Here is a 17,014-nt window from a genome sequence, read left to right on the forward strand (position 1 = left end):
AGGTCTGTAATGAGACACTGACTTCACCAGTCCTGAGACTGTGCCCTGCCTTTGCTAATTTCCCTGTGCCCAGAACACAGCCCACTGACTTGAGGAACTTCTTCATATTCAGTTCATACCCTGTGCTAGAATCAGGCTCAAACAGGTCACAAACAGAGATGACATCTCTCACTCAGCTTCTGAGGTTACTGCTGTTCTGGCTTATAGGAAAGAAGACATCATTGAAAATTCATTCATAAGAAAGTGGTCAGTGCTCTCTGAACTCCATGAAAGTTCTCTTCTAGCAGGATTTATTTTAACAGAATTTATTTTTGATCTTCAAAACTTAGGTACCAAATGTAATATTAGGATGACCCAGAATCCAGTCTGCCTGTCTACATCTCTGGGAGAAAGTGTCATCAGCACATGCCTGTCAAGCCAGGACATTGGCAAAAGTTTATTATGGTTTCAGCAGAAAACTGGGAAAACCCCTAAGATCCTGATACATACTGCATCCAACTTGGTAAGTGGGGTTTCACCAAGGTGCAGTGGCAGTGGATCAGGAACACAATTTTCTCTCAAGATAAGCAGCCTGCAGCCTGAAGACACTGCAACCTATTACTGCTATCAGGGATATTGTTTATCTTCCACAGACATTCAAACCATGCCATATACCACTCAGGGAAGCAGAAGTGAGAGAACAGATTTCCCCAACTGCTCCTTCTGGGGTATCCAACTGATAAGAATATTTCTTTGTCAGGATATAAATTGGCCTTTCAGTAAAATGGACTCTAGATTTTGAAATAAAAATATCTGTTGCTCATATCTATTTGTGTGGGTTTTTTTGTGTGTGTGTGTGTTTGGACAGCATATATATATATATATATATATATATATATATATATATATATATTTATATTTATACCAATGAGAACAATGCTTTTAGAGGCCAAAAGCGAGGCTCAGATACATTGGAATTGGAGTTAAAGACAGTTCCTAGCAGTTTTACATATGCTGTGAATCAAAACCTGCATCTCTGCAAAAGCAGTCAGCATTCTTTTTTTTTATTATTAACTTGAGTATTTCTTATATACATTTCGAGTGTTATTCCCTTTCCCAGTTTCCGGGTAAACATCCCCCTCCCCCCTCCCCTTTCTTATCGGTGTTCCCCTCCCCACCCTCCCCCCATTGTCCCCCTCCCCCCAACAGTCTAGTTCACTGGGGGTTCAGTCTTAGCAGGACCCAGGGCTTCCCCTTCCACTGGTGCTCTTACTAGGATATTCATTGCTACCTATGAGGTCAGAGTCCAGGGTCAGTCCATGTATAGTCTTTAGGTAGTGGCTTAGTCCCTGGAAGCTCTGGTTGCTTGGCATTGTTGTACATATGGGGTCTCGAGCCCCTTCAAGCTCTTCAAGTTCTTTCTCTGATTCCTTCAACGGGGGTCCTATTCTCAGTTCAGTGGTTTGCTGCTGGTATTCGCCTCTGTATTTGCTGTATTCTGGCTGTGTCTCTCAGGAGCGATATACATCCGGCTCCTGTCGGTCTGCACTTCTTTGCTTCATCAATCTTGTCTAATTGGGTGGCTGTACATGTATGGGCCACATGTGGGGCAGGCTCTGAATGGGTGTTCCTTCAGTCTCTGTTTTAATCTTTGCCTCTCTCTTCCCTGCCAAGGGTATTCTTGTTCCCCTTTTAAAGAAGGAGTGAACCATTCACATTTTGATCATCTGTCTTGAGTTTCATTTGTTCTAGGCATTTAGGGTAATTCAAGCATTTGGGCTAATAGCCACTTATCAGTGAGTGCATACCATGTATGTCTTTCTGTGTTTGGGTTAGCTCACTCAGGATGATATTTTCCAGTTCCAGCCATTTGCCTACGAATTTCATAAAGTCGTGGTTTTTGATAGCTGAGTAATATTCCATTGTGTAGATGTACCACATTTTCTGTATCCATTCCTCTGTTGAAGGGCATCTGGGTTCTTTCCAGCTTCTGGCTATTATAAATAAGGCTGCAATGAACATAGTGGAGCACGTGTCTTTTTTATATGTTGGGGCATCTTTTGGGTATATGCCCAAGAGAGGTATAGCTGGATCCTCAGGCAGTTCAATGTCCAATTTTCTGAGGATCCTCCAGACTGATTTCCAGAATGGTTGTACCAATTTGCAATCCCACCAACAATGGAGGAGTGTTCCTCTTTCTCCACATCCTCGCCAGCATCTGCTGTCACCTGAGTCTTTGATCTTAGCCAATCGCACTGGTGTGAGGTGAAATCTCAGGGTTGTTTTGATTTGCATTTCCCTTATGACTAAAGATGTTGAACATTTCTTTAGGTGTTTCTCAGCCATTCGGCATTCCTCAGCTGTGAATTCTTTGTTTAGCTCTGAGCCCCATTTTATAATAGGGTTATTTGTTTCCCTGTGGTCTAACTTCTTGAGTTCTTTGTATATTTTGGATATAAGGCCTCTATCTGTTGTAGGATTGGTAAAGATCTTTTCCCAATCTGTTGGTTGCCGTTTTGTCCTAACCACAGTGTCCTTTGCCTTACAGAAGCTTTGCAGTTTTATGAGATCCCATTCGTCAATTCTTGATCTTAGAGCGTAAGCCATTGGTGTTTTGTTCAGGAAATTTTTTCCAATGCCCATGTGTTCCAGATGCTTCCCTAGTTTTTCTTCTATTAGTTTGAGTGTGTCTGCTTTGATGTGGAGGTCCTTGATCCACTTGGACTTAAGCTTTGTACAGGGTGATAAGCATGGATCGATCTGCATTCTTCTACATGTTGACCTCCAGTTGAACCAGCACCATTTGCTGAAAATGCTATCTTTTTTCCATTGGATGGTTTTGGCTCCTTTGTCAAAAATCAAGTGACCATAGGTGTGTGGGTTCATTTCTGGGTCTTCAATTCTATTCCATTGGTCTATCTGTCTGTCTCTGTACCAATACCATGCAGTTTTTATCACTATTGCTCTGTAATACTGCTTGAGTTCAGGGATAGTGATTCCCCCTGAAGTCCTTTCATTGTTGAGGATAGCTTTAGCTATCCTGGGTTTTTTGTTATTCCAGATGAATTTGTAAATTGTTCTGTCTAACTCTTTGAAGAATTGGATTGGTATTTTGATGGGGATTGCATTGAATCTGTAGATTGCTTTTGGTAAAATGGCCATTTTTACTATATTAATACTGCCAATCCATGAGCATGGGAGATCTTTCCATCTTCTGAGGTCTTCTTCAATTTCCTTCTTCAGTGTCTTGAAGTTCTTATTGTACAGATCTTTTACTTGCTTTGTTAAAGTCACTCCGAGGTACTTTATATTATTCAGGTCTATTATGAAGGGTGTCGTTTCCCTAATTTCTTTCTCGGCTTGTTTCTCTTTTGTATAGAGGAAGGCAACTGATTTATTTGAGTTAATTTTATACCCAGCCACTTTGCTGAAGTTGTTTATCAGCTTTAGTAGTTCTCTGGTGGAACTTTTGGGATCACTTAAATATACTATCATATCATCTGCAAATAGTGATATTTTGACTTTTTCTTTTCCGATCTGTATCCCCTTGACATCCTTCTGTTGTCTGATTACTCTGGCTAGAACTTCAAGAACTATATTGAATAAGTAGGGAGAGAGTGGGCAGCCTTGTCTAGTCCCTGATTTTAGTGGGATTGCTTCAAGTTTCTCTCCATTTAGTTTAATGTTAGCAACTGGTTTGCTGTATATGGCTTTTACCATGTTCAGGTATGGGCCTTGAATTCCTGTTCTTTCCAGGACTTTTATCATGAAGGGGTGTTGAATTTTGTCAAATGCTTTCTCAGCATCTAATGAAATGATCATGTGGTTTTGTTCTTTCAGTTTGTTTATATAATGGATCACGTTGATGGTTTTCCGTATACTAAACCATCCCTGCATGCCTGGGATGAAGCCTACTTGGTCATCGTGGATGATTGTTTTGATGTGCTCTTGGATTCGGTTTGCCAGAATTTTGTTGAGTATTTTTGCGTCGATATTCATAAGGGAAATTGGTCTGAAGTTCTCTTTCTTTGTTGTGTCTTTGTGTGGTTTAGGTATAAGAGTAATTGTGGCTTCGTAGAAGGTATTCGGTAGTGATCCATCTGTTTCAATTTTGTGGAATAGTTTGGATAATATTGGTATGAGGTCTTCTATGAAGGTTTGATAGAATTCTGCACTAAACCCGTGTGGACCTGGGCTCTTTTTGGTTGGGAGACCTTTAATGACTGCTTCTATTTCCTTAGGAGTTATGGGGTTGTTTAACTGGTTTATCTGTTCCTGATTTAACTTCGGTACCTGGTATCTGTCTAGGAAATTGTCCATTTCCTGAAGATTTTCAAGTTTTGTTGAATATAGGTTTTTGTAGTAAGATCTGATGATTTTTTGAATTTCCTCTGAATCTGTAGTTATGTCTCCCTTTTCATTTCTGATTTTGTTAATTTGGACGCACTCTCTGTGTCCTCTCATTAGTCTGGCTAAGGGTTTATCTATCTTGTTGATTTTCTAAAAGAACCAACTTTTGGTTCTGTTGATTCTTTCTATGGTCCTTTTTGTTTCTACTTGGTTGATTTCAGCTCTGAGTTTGATTATTTCCTGCCTTCTACTCCTCCTGGGTGTATTTGCTTCTTTTTGTTCTAGATCTTTTAGGTGTGCTGTCAAGCTGCTGACATATGCTCTTTCCTGTTTCTTTCTGCAGGCACTCAGCGCTATGAGTTTTCCTCTTAGCACAGCTTTCATTGTGTCCCATAAGTTTGGGTATGTTGTACCTTCATTTTCATTAAATTCTAAAAAGTTTTTAATTTCTTTCTTTATTTCTTCCTTGACCAGGTTATCATTGAGTAGAGCATTGTTCAATTTCCAAGTATATGTGGACATTCTTCCTTGATTGTTATTGAAGACCAGTTTTAGGCCGTGGTGGTCCGATAGCACGCATGGGATTATTTCTATCTTTCTGTACCTGTTGAGGCCCGTTTTTTGACCAATTATATGGTCAATTTTGGAGAAAGTACCATGAGGAGCTGAGAAGAAGGTATATCCTTTTGCAGTCAGCATTCTTATGTACAAAATCAGATCAATGTGACATTTTTATATAGGAATCAGATAAAATTTTATGTTCTAAAAATCATTCATTTTTCCTATACATTGGATTGTAAATGTTGTAAGTTTTCTGTTGAGTCACCTAAAACTTTATGAGTAGCAGACTTATAGCTATGGCTAGGATTCATGCAAAAGAGATCTCAACACACACACACACGCACACACACACACAGACACATACACACACAAACACACACACACACATACACAATTGCGCACACTTGCACACACCAAGACACCAACCTGAAGTAATCTTGGAAAGCTAATTATATATTATAGTATTAAAATCTTGAGAAACGAGACTAGAAGATGGCTTTGTGTGTGTGAGTGTGTGTGTGTGTGTGTGTGTGTGTGTGTTTTCAATTCTTTGAGCAAGACATCAAGAACATGAGAACCACATGTATAAGCACATCTCCTTCAAAATGATTTAGAGCACTGGTTAGAAGTAATCAAGGAACAGGACAGAATAATCTTTGCTGCTGCATGAAATGTGAAACAAAAAATAACAAAAACTCAGTTTGAGCTAGGGAAGGATGCAAAGGAGTAATATTTAACCAGTGAAATTATAACTTTAGATTGAGCAATTGTGGTGTAGAGAAGAGGGACAATGGTTCTGTATACTGTACCTATTCAATCTAAATGTGTCCCTCCTTCCAGCTGGTGAGCTTTGAGAACTTTCTTTGGGGAAAGAATGACTGCATAGATATAGCCCTATACTTACATCATATATATATATATATATATATATATATATATATATATATATATATATATATATATATATGATTGAGCACCTAGGTTGGAAAACTTTAGTAAGAGCTTCCTTCTTGTAAAATTCTCATTTTCTCTTTCACAGCAATCATTAGTTGCTTATAACTCTTCATATACAAGAATGGGCTTATGAGATTTAGATCATCCATACTGTCTTGTCAACTGGTGTTGTCATTGTGAAGGTCTGTTTAGGAAAAGATAAAACAGTTAAAACATGTTGGAGAATAGGTTTAAGCAGTATTGGAATAAGGAATGGTTATATAGGAGACTACAGAAGGAAAACATATATATTTTTCCTGTTATCAGAAAGCTAGTCAATAATATATGTCTATATGTAAAAGTTGAGCACATGTGAATTTTGTGTTACATGTTGAAAAGAGAACAGAAAAGGCTAAATATTAGGGGATGAGGAAGAACTAAATGTAGGTAATGGGATTGAATAAGAAAGAAAATATGGAGTTAATTGTTTTCCATTTCTAATTCTTATATAGTTTTTATATTTTTCTGATAGAATAGGGTGTAGAAATATATTTTATAATAAAAGTGAAAGCACACAGTTGTCTGGCCCTGGGTTTGTCCTGCCTTCCTGAAAAATCTTCTGTGACCCGAGAATAACTTCCTTCCCTGTTGAGGGCTTCAGGGGCCTCAGGAACAAGCAGCACAGAACCGTCTCCCACAAATATGTTGTCAATTGTGTCCACCTGGGGCACAGCCACCAGGGAAGACTTATATGTTGCCCCCTGACATGAACTGTCTAGCACTTAACTCTCCTGCCTCCCTGGAGAGTCCTTCTGGCATCAGTATCATCCTTTGATAAAATGTGGAATTCCTTTTTGAATCACAAGTGATCCTTGCTTTCCCATGCTTCAGATGCAAAAACCTTCGTTCTTGAGAAATCACAGAAAGCGCTGGAATGTTTGAACAATTGTGCTGAAGAGGTAGACACTTTTGTACATAGCAGAGCTTCTCTGGGCACTTCACTAAAACTTCCCAGTAAGCTTCAAACCTTGTGTGAAAAGAAACACTGTTCAGCATGCGGAGATACCTGTAAGAACAGGTGAGGCAGCTTAGCCTCACATTTCTTCTTGGAAAGTTTTTTTTTTTTTTTCTGTCAATATTGTGGAAGGTACACATCCTTTTTGACAGTTGTAGCATCTTCAGGGCCTATCTCCAATTATTGGGAATTTATGTAGACCCCCGTACTATTTGGACTATTAAAAGTCTCTCAGTTTTCTCTTGATGGTGTGTAGTCATTCATTAATCTATTTCAAGTCTGTTTATCAACAATTTTCATAGACAATTTGGGATGACCCAATCTGTATTTTGATCACAGAATTAAAATTAGGTTTATTCAGAAATGCACATTGTACTTAAAACTGTATTGCAGAATCCAAACTAACAATGGCTTTTCACAGCAAATAAGTACAATATTCACTTGTGACCTTACATGGAATCTGAAAATATTTCCTCCAAAGGAGCTGATGCCCTGGGCTCTCCATTCAGGTGCTATGTAAGAGGAGCAAGGTCATAAAAGCCTGGACATTGAGTCTGTGGTAATGACCCTATGATATTGGAGTAACTCCTAGAGAGCAGTAAGCTACCCGTCATTAGCCTCCCACTGTGAGATGATGTAATATAATGACAGCTTGGGCACCAATGGAAGGAGAAGTCCTTGGTCCTGTCAAGATTGGACCCCCCAGTGTAGGGGATTGTCAGGGATGGGTTGTGAAGGTGGAAGAAGAAAAGGATGGGCATGGGATATGGGGCTTATCTCTGGTAAATTGGGAAAGGGAATAACATTTGAAATGTAAATAAAAATATATCCAATAAAAGAAAAAAATGACAGCCGGCTCTGTGCTTGGGAATTCTGAAGTGGAATTTTTTTGATAGGATTGTGAGAGCCAGGCCTGCCTGCTGCCTATACTATTACAATTTACCATGCATTGGGAGTTTTGTGTAGTTTTAGAACAAATGAACCTTTTCTGTTTAGAATTTCTACACAAGAATTCACCACTGAACCAAAGTTTATCAAGAACTTGAAAATATTTCATATCTATTTAATACTTACTATCACTCGTCTAAGATAAAAGCCAGTTTCACTGAAATAATTTCTTCCCAGGAAAGAGGCTCTTGCTTGCTTTTTATCATATTCAGTTCTGCAAATCTAAATACTTATTATTCTGAAAGAGATCTTACATGCAGACTAAACCATCACTGGTAGGAGTATAGTATCCTGCTCAGTATCCTGCACCATCTCCTTCCTTGTCCACGCCCTTACTTAAGTTCTAGAACATTAGCAGGTAAATGAGCTGTAACAGACACCTTGTTTGGGGCAGTTGACCTAGGAAGTCTATGTCATTCATGCCACATTAGATTTGAGCTTTAATCTCAGATTTATAGAGGATGGACCTCTATGGAACAATATGAAAATCCTGAGTGGGGTGCAAATGTAAATAGCGATTTTTTTTCTGCATGAGCAAAAGAGCATGAAATAATTTCTATGTTTAAAGAAAAAATGAAGGAAAAAATCTATGCTATCTAAACAGGAAAAGGAATAGGCATTTAAAAGTTACTTATTACATTTTTTCTAACAATTTTTTAATTATTTAGCACTTGCCTATGGATCTTATAGATACTGAGTTTCTATAACTATTCAGTAAACGCTTCTTTGTTCAATTTTTATAAAATTATTGAGACTTTTGCCATCTTTTAAATAATTACATAAAAGACACAGCAAAGGGCAAAAACCATACATGTGCCATTGTGTCCGTTTTCATGTATATTCATATTACAGGTGGAACTTCAGAATGTACCTGACTCCCCTGATGCACCCCCTCCCACTGTCAATCATCCACCACTTACCTGGAACTCTGACCTGTTTCATAATTATTTGAATTTTCTCTAACTTAAACTTCATATAAATTGGAGTATTGTTTTATTTCTACAATGTTTCCTGACCATTTTCTGTGATACTGATGAGCTTTCTTTTTTTTTTAATTTTGTGTATTTCTTTACTTCTTTCTCTCCTCTTTTTCCTCCTCCTCTGTCTTTCTTTGTTGTGTTTTGAGATAGACCTTGACTATATAGCAATAGCTGGACTGAAACTTTTTACTGAGACAAGTATAGTGTGTAGCTTTTTATCTGTCCCACTGTTAGTTCTGGGTGGGACATATAAGCCCCACCCAAGTTCCCTTAGGACCATGAATGAAACACACAAACACACACGCGCGTGCGCGCGCGCACACACACACACACATACACACACACACACACACACAAACAGAGAGAGAGAGAGAGAGAGAGAGAGAGAGAGAGAGAGAGAGAGACAGAGGGAGAGAGAGAGAGCTCATTTTAAACCTGCCTTATGGCTCACTGGCTGGGGTCTTCTAAGTCTCCCTCAGGCAGCTTGCCCTTCCCACTGCTCCTTCTCAACACTCTAAATATGTCCTTAACTTAGTTATGCTTCTAATCTCTGACCTGGGGAAATGGCCAATGGTCACTTCCCCAAGGTCTCACATTGCTGGTGATTCTCTCTCCTCTGATATATGGCAAATTTCTTCATTCTCTCTATGTCTTTTCCCTCCCCTGTGGAAACCTGAAATTCCCACCTCTTCTTCCCAATTATTGGCCACTGGCATCTTTATTGATTGATCAAACACCATTTAACATCCAGTAACTTTAGGGTTTACACATAGATTTCCAATCAAAGCATCAGAACCACCTCCTTCAGAAAATAATGGTCTTGACCTCAATGAGATTCACTTGTTTTTGCATTTGTTTTGGGACTAAGGACGTGCACCACCATGCCTGGACAAGAATTTATTTAATTTCTTCTTTTCCTTATTTGTGATCTGGCTATTTTGTTTGAAGATGTTTCATCATAGAAATGGATAATTTTCTGATTACAGTTTTATTTCAATTTTAAATATGACATTTTGCTGAATTCTAGTTAGTTAATTCTTCAGTATTATATAGAGCAGGTCAGACATTTTAGTTTGATTCCAAGAATTTTTTCTCGATATTTGTGATCTTTTGTGTATATTAACAGTAGTGTGTTTAGTTAATAGTCTCACTGCTTTTATTGTGGAGGAATTGCTTGATTTTCTGTGGCACAACTTACATACTTATATCATCTCCATGTATATAAATTTCAATATCAAAAATTGCCTGCCTATAAACTGAAGGATCTTTCTTTACTCTGTCCTCTTTAATCAAAAAAGGTCATTGTTTTCTCCCTCAAAATGTTTCAGTTCCTAACAAGCTGTTTCTCTTTGCAAGACTCTAGCTTCATAGAACTAAGATGGTGACTCAATGTACCTTGCAGCTGGAGCCATGAAGAGTCAAATGCTTTGAACAGACCTGAGTCTAAACTTCATGATAAGAATTAATAATTAGATGCTTTTTTCCATAACAAATGAAAGACACATTAATTTGTTTTCCTACTATCTATCTGTCCAACATAAGTAGATCACATGGTGATTTGCTTTATCAGGTCATTTTGTCTTGTTAACAATCCTTCTATTTTTTTGATGAGTCACCTTACCATGTTGACATTGTTCGGTAGATACTATACAGAAGAAAATTAGGGGTGTGTGTGTGTGTGTGTGTGTGTGTGTGTGTGTGTGTGTGTGTGTGTTTGAGTGTGTGTTTGTGTGAGTGTTTATGAATGTTACATGTATAAGAATATGAAATGTCTGTGAGCCATAGTTGAAACAAGGTGGTTTAGGATATATTGTATTCACCAGTACTCTCAGTGTTTGTGCAGTGATCTCCATTTGCAGAATCTGAAAAGGCATACACATATTATGTCCCTGGTATACTACCAGTACTACTACTGTATTTTCATCCTCACAGATCTTTCTTCCCTGTCATCACAAAGCAAATGGTAATTTACAATGGATAAAGATCATTATCTTGAGACCACTTGCACAAAATTAACTGCAGGTTGTCTAAGTGAACCACAGTCTTTGCTTATCCAGTCCTAGGATCTGAGTTCAGGGAAATAGTGACTATAGAAAAGATGATGATTGAAGCTACTAAAGTAAGTCACATAGTACTAAGTCAGAGGTTTCATTCATTGGAAAAATTGTAAACTGTGACAACAAAATGATAATGCGTGAAACATAATTTTATATCCTAAGATAAAAATAAAGGTGACATAAATAATTAATTTGAACATTAAGAGAATAATGTATGACTATGAGACAACATTTTTGATGAATCCCTTTGCCACAGGTACTTGATTAAGTGATATTTGTCTTTCTTGCTGCTCTATCAATATGTCAAAGTCTATACATTTTTATAATGAAAAATTTTAAACCAATGTTTTATATTCTGAAAGTCAAAAATTCTAGGTGCCATTGTTTTCCCTTTTTTGGAACTTATATTATTATATTACATTTTGTTAGCTCATATCATGAGTCTCAGTCTTTATGTTCTTATAATTCTGTGTTCTAGTACTCATTTCTATGTATGCAAAAATTTCATTTCATCAAATAAAAAATGGCTTCACAAAATTATGTTTAACTAATACTGCTTATCTACTTATTACTGATAGATTTAGAGAGAAGAGGAGCTGATTCCTTCAGCTGTGAACCAACTGGTAGCCCCAACATGATTCCATGCACAATTTCAATTTAACACATAGCACCAGTTAAACAGAGTTGAGCACAAACCCTAACCAAACATCCTGATTCTTAGAAAGAATCTGAATGGAAGAGCATTCCAGGGATTGTTTGTTTGACAATGGAGATGGAAGATTTATGAAATGAATAATTAGAGTTTATTGTGTAAATGTAGTATACGAAATTGTCAAAGTATTAGTAAAAGTTTGAAAATTAAGAGCATACCTAAAAGTTAGCAGTTGAATGGCCTGGGCATTCTCATTACCACTTTCTTCTTCAGTTATAGTTTCTTCAATGCATATTCATGTTTACAAAATTAATAGCCAGTATGTGAAGCTATAAGGAAGTATAATTTAAGCCATAATGTACAGTAAAATGCAGTTATTTGTTCAAGGGTGGGGACAGGTGACCCAGAGAAAACATGGCTACTGAATTTTCCTTTTATTTATATCAAAATATTATATAAAAATAGGAGAGAAATCTAGACTACATGAATTCACCAATAAATGAATAAATTTTGATGCCAGAATCGAATAAGTCATCTTCAGATAGAGCTTTCCTACATAGGAAAAGATTCCACTTGGGGTAACTTGGCTGAAATAACCTTTTAGCTATGCATATCTGTGCCCACCCCCTGCTGATTTGCATGTGCCCAAAACAGTGCATCACTCTGAGATCCATTTAATAGGTGGATCATACCCAGTGCAGAGATCAGTCCATGTCAGGACACAATTTAGATATGAGGGTCCAGATTCAGTTTTGGGGGCTTCTTCTGCTCTGGACATCAGGTAAAAAAATGGGAATTTACCCAGCGAGGATGTTCACTAACACCTGAGCGTTCAGGATAAGTAGGCTAATATAATATTAACTGTCAGGATTTATTTTCAATTGTACAATTCCAGGTATACAGTGTGATGTCCAGATGACCCAGTCTCCATCTAATCTTGCTGCCTCTCCTGGAGAAAGTGTTTCCATCAATTGCAAGGCAAGTAAGAGCATTAGCAAGTATTTAGCCTGGTATCAACAGAAACCTGGGAAAGCAAATAAGCTTCTTATCTACTCTGGGTCAACTTTGCAATCTGGAACTCCATCGAGGTTCAGTGGCAGTGGATCTGGTACAGATTTCACTCTCACCATCAGAAACCTGGAGCCTGAAGATTTTGGACTCTATTACTGTCAACAGCATAATGAATACCCACCCCACAGTGATACAAGCCATAACAAAAACCCCCATGGGAAGCAGAAACCAGATGTTGGGCTGACTAGTTGCTCAGTCCATGTCTCTGTCTTCTGTAAATTTTTGTTTTCCAGGTGTGTTGCTTTGAATGAAAATTCATTTCTCATGCTCACATGTTTGAAGGTGTGGCATGGGTTTTGCGAATCAAATTTGTTTTCTCTGCAAGAGCAGTGCCCTCTCCTAACTGCTGAGTCATCCCTCCAGCTCTGCAGTGAGAATATAGGATTGGGGTAATAGATCTCTTCCAAAAATATTTATCATCTGAGTAATTGATTCTCCTGTGAGATCCGATATCCCAGAAACCTAGACAGAATTAAACATGACTAGATATAAAAGGAAGAAAGTAAATGAGATGAATCCTAATGATATTCTGTTATACTCATAGATGAGTACCTAGCACAATCATCATCAGGGAGGCAGCTACTTACAAAAACAGATGCAGAGACCACAGACAGACACTAGGCTGAACTCAAGGCATCCCACTGAAGATGAGGATGTAGGATTGTAGAATCCAGTAGGGTTGGGCTACCATCCTTCATTTTCTGAACTGAGACTTCATCTTAGTGGATTTTTTTCTCTGATGGGTACAAAGTGTTATTCCCTGTCTCTTTTGATTATTTTTGGTTGAAAGTCTATTTTATTGGATATTAGAATGGTTATTCCAACATTTTTCTTGGGAAGTTTGCTTGTAAAATACTTTCACAGTTCTTTATTGTGAGGTAGTGTCTATTTTTGGTGCTTAGGTGTTTCTTTTATGCAGCAAAATGATGGATCCTGTTTACTTGTCTATGTGAGCCTGTGAATTGTTTTTATTGGGTAATGAAGTATGAGTGAAGAATCTGAACAGGGAAGGAAGAGAGAATTTAGTGTGTGTGGAGAAATGTGTATGTAAGTGAAAGGAGAGCATATGTGGCGTGTGCAAGATGTGTTATACTTCAAAGCTCAGAGTTCCACAGTCACCTACTTTTATTTTCCTTGAAGCTCTAATGATAAATGACATGGGTAAGTCTGCCAAGCAATGGTCAGAAAGAATCAAGCTAACCCTTAACTCAGTAGTTCTGCTAGCTTTCTGTTCCGAATATTGCACACAATGACTTTCTTAAGAATTGCTGTATCCGTACAGGGACTGACTCCTTCACAGGTTGTGACCAGACATTTCAGAGGTCCCATGCAGTAGGCTCAGTTTTTGTACAACCAGCATGTGGCAAAATCTGAAGCAGCTGAAAAATTGGCTTTTCTTAGTTATTCAGAAAAAAACAGTAACTTTAAAAATCTGAACTTATCAGAGCTACATTGGTTCCCTCACAGAGAATATGCTTTTCTATGGGGAGAGTCTCTCCATCTGTCCCTCTAATGCTAGTCACCATAAGAAACAAGATTCCCTTGATAAAAAGAGGCCCCAAACCCTTTAACCTACAGTCCTGGAATATGGCATTTGCATCCAGTTTCAGAAATGGCATGAGACTTGTACACAAATCATAGTGTAATCCCTTCACAGACTAGGCTATCATTGAATAGTAAAGCCTGCCAAACTGTAACAGGTAAGGGCATTCTCTCCTGAGTGATAGCAGGTTACAAGATCAGCAGCATGCCTGACATGATCTGGGACCGAGTCCACAAAAGACTTTCAGATTCTGTTAGGCCACCCTGCAGCCAGTTCTGTTGTTTTGACACTAGGGGGTGACATAAGTCCTGTTCACTTTTATGTTGTTATAGACTTAAAACCATAAAAAATAGAGGCTTGCTATGAGGAACTGTGCTGAGCTTGTGAATCTGATGACAGTAACTCTTCCGTAGCTCTGCAAGGGACTTCTCAGAAAGCCATTTAGTCACCAAGGTGGACTAGTAAGCTGGTTTGTTAGGCTGTTGTCTCATCACAATTTGGAAGCCAATGTTTATTATGTATCTTCATAGGAAATCCAGGGAACAAATTCTCAAACATCTCAGTGGTGCTTTTCCAGTAAATATTTACCTTCATGATGTGGAGACATAAAATCCTGGAATATGATATAAGTAATCAGGCTACAATAGTTCTATAGTCAGAGCTGTGATGAAATCATAGGCAGAGCAACACATAGTATTCAAATGATCCCCTTTGGAGATAAATTCCAATAGCCTAAATTCCTAAATATCCTAATTTTTCTAAACTAATTACCTTAGAGTCTAGATCTTTAACAAGTAGTACTTTGGAGGATGAACAACATCCAAACTGTACCAAAGAGTAATGTTTTTTTCTTTTCTGAATTCTAGAGAAAAAAATCCTAAAATTCAACCAGTGTTTAATCAATAGTTTAGTGAATGAATAAGTGATATAATGAACAAGGTAATCTCCAAGACAAGCAATGGTCAGTGAGTATAATAGGCAAATACACAAAAATGCAATATAAATTGAGCTATACTCCTAGATGGATATGAAGTAATGTTTACATTCAAAGCAGAAAATAACTCAGTTATGAGATAATAGGTAGATAATTTTGCTAATGTAATTTGGATTTTTTTGGCAGATGGAATCTCTTGACTTCGTCCTTAGACAGGCAATACATGTGGCAGCTTGGCTATAACAAGTAGAATGGTTTGCATTCATAACCACAGGAAAGTGTGCAAGCTGAATGTATTGATAAATTCCCAAGTCCTCAGGCTCCACCTTACAGATTTACAGTATGAATTCTGTCCCTGATTTTCTGCCACTGAACCTATGTTGGACTCCAGAAAAACTATTCTAAATTCTGTGGACAAGGCCCTGTGTGTCCTGGTCTGGGTTCTGCAGAAACTAGTTCATATAGATGACTCTATCACTGTACACACGGCAATATAATCTGGCTCTCTAGGAGTGACAGAAGGGAGAGTTGATCATAGATCATTGTAATGTCATTGCTCACATCTGAAATAAGGACAAGGTCATTTACAATCATAATGAGTGACTGTTTATTATCTCATATAGCATATTTATTATTTTGTTGGCACTTCCAACACACACACACACACACACACACACACACACACATACATACACACACACAAATCCCATCATGGACAACCCTGAGCTCACCCTGTATTCCCATTTTTCAGCTTTCTCTTCTCTGCCTTTACCAGGACCCTCCAATATGAGTAGCTGTAGGAGCAGAACGCGATATTTCATTTTGAAATAAACTGAGGAATTATGGTCAGGAGACGCAAATTTCCACCTTGACATTTATTTTAGACTTGCCTGGGTGGGCCTCTCTAAGGAGAAGCAATATGCAAATCTCCTGGTGAGTGCAGTGAAGTAAGTCAAACTGTCAGGTCAAGTGGGGATAAGAAAAAGACACATGGTATGCACTCATTGATAGGTGGCTATTAGCCCAAAAGCTTGAATTACTCTAGATGCACAGCACACATGAAACTCAAGAAGATGACCAAAATGCGAATGTTTCACTCCTTCTTTAAAAGGGGAACAAGAATACCCTTGGCGGGGAATAGGGAGGCAAAGTTTAAAACACAGGCAGAAGGAACACCCATTCAGAACCTGCCCCACATGTGGCCCATACATGTACACCCACCCAATTAGATAAGATGGATGAAGCAAAGAAGTGCAGGCCGATAGGAACCGGATGTAGATCTCTCCTGAGAGGCACAGCCAAAATACAGCAAATACATAGGCGAATGCCAGGAGTAAACAAACCACTGAATGGAGAGTAGGACCCCGTTGAAGTAATCAGAGAAAGGACTGGAAGAACTTGAAGGGGCTCGAGACCCATATGAACAACAATGCCAAACAACCAGAGCTTCCAGTGACTAAGCCACTACCTAAAGACTATACATGGACTGACCCTGGACTCTGACCTCATAGGTAGCAATGAATATCCTAGTAAGAGCACCAGTGGAAGGGGAAACCCTTGTTCCTGCCAAGACTGAATCCCCAGTGAACGGGATTGTTGGGGGGAGAGTGGTAATGGGGGGAGGATGGGGAGGGGAATACCCATGAAGAAGGGGAGGTGGAGGGGTTAGGGGGATGTTCGCCCGGAAACCGGGAAAGGAATAACAATCGAAATGTAAATAAGAAATACTCAAATTAATAAAGATAAAATAAAATAAAAAAACCTCATCCTCAAGGGAAAAAAAAAAAGATACCAGAGGCTGAACAACTTTCCTTTAAATGGGTTCAAATGAAGCTTCATTTGACCTTTAAATAGTGCTGGTTAGGAGAGTTCAAACCTGTTGATTCATCAGAAGGTATTTATTTGTATTGCTCTTTTCCCTGTCCGTTTTCAAGTTCATCGCATTTTTCTAGACAAGTTTTAACCTTCTCTTCACTACAGATCAATTTTTA

Source organism: Rattus norvegicus, chromosome 4 (genome assembly GCF_021556685.1).
Source record: "Rattus norvegicus strain SHRSP/BbbUtx chromosome 4, alternate assembly SHRSP_T2T, whole genome shotgun sequence".
In the NCBI taxonomy this organism is placed as follows: Eukaryota; Metazoa; Chordata; class Mammalia; order Rodentia; family Muridae; genus Rattus; species Rattus norvegicus.